Source organism: Austrofundulus limnaeus, unplaced genomic scaffold (assembly GCF_001266775.1).
Source record: "Austrofundulus limnaeus strain Quisiro unplaced genomic scaffold, Austrofundulus_limnaeus-1.0 Scaffold227, whole genome shotgun sequence".
NCBI lineage: Eukaryota > Metazoa > Chordata > Actinopteri > Cyprinodontiformes > Rivulidae > Austrofundulus > Austrofundulus limnaeus.
Window position 1 is genome coordinate 452739 of NW_013952629.1, and position 1267 is coordinate 454005.

Consider the following 1267-nt stretch of genomic DNA (forward strand, 5'->3'; position numbering starts at 1 on the left):
AAGTATTAGATAAATTTCAGTAAGTATGTTCAATACTTTTTCCCTTTAAATTATTACATTACAAATAACCTCTTTTCTGGACATTTATGGTTTGATTTCTTTGTATGTATGGATCACTTGGGTTGTTACCGACATCTGGTGAAAATTTCATGTCATTAGCACCTCTAGTAATATATTTACTGAGAAAAATGGTGACATGTTCAATACTTATTTTACCCGTGGTATATGTGTGTGTTTTTAAAAAGTAAAACAAAAACAGATGTGGTTATGAAGTTTTAAAACAGTGGGTTGACTCTTGGCGACACTTGTTCTCTCAAGTGACTGGACAATCAGAGTGAATTCTACGGAGAGTCATACCATAACAAAAAAAGCAGTACCTAGAACAAATTTTGACACATCCGACTACAGGTTCGAGGTCTTTGACAGACTTGGAAAGCAAGCAAAATTGTTAAAAAGTTGTTTTTTTTACTGGTGTTCTATAGCTTAGCTTGCCACGGTTATCAATTGTGCGTGTGTAATTTATCACTCGAGCCACCGCTTCTGCATCAGAAAGTTAAGATAGGATGCAGGTGGTCCGGTGTTACCTTTGATAAAATGTTTGGAGCAGACGTTATATCCATGGTTGCACTTTTTGCATGTCAAATTCAGCTCATCCCATCACTTAACCCAGCTGTTAGCTAGTATCCTAGCTTGGGAAAAGTTACAAAAATACTCCTTCCATGTGGGGACAATGCTGTATCCTGAGTCACTGTTACAAGTACTGTAGCACAATGTTTTGTGGTCCTTCAGGTGGAGTTTGATGCTGTTTTCCCATATGTATTTATGTTTAAACACAACTAAACCACCACACATTTATACATGCACCAGTGTCAAGCAGATATAATCATGTTACTAGTGTTCTAAAAATAGCCTGAGTGAAGGTCCCCATTAGACATTCATGGTTGCTCTCTGGCCAATCAATGGGCTACAGCAGGTGTGAGCAATTCTGGTCCTCAAGGGCTGCAGCCCTGCATTTTTTGCTTGTTTCTCTGCTCCAACACACCTGATTTGAATGAATGAGTGATCATCAAGCTTCTGCAGAACTTGAGAGAGGTAATTCAATGACTGAATCAGGTGTGTTGGACGAGACGAAAAAAGTAAAACATGCAGGGCTGCGGACCTCGAGAACCAGGATTGCCCATCCCTGGGTTACAGTCAGCTAAGGTATATTCTTCAGTTCCCCTCGGCCCACTTGGAACCTTGGCCAAATAGGTTCTGAGAACAGAGC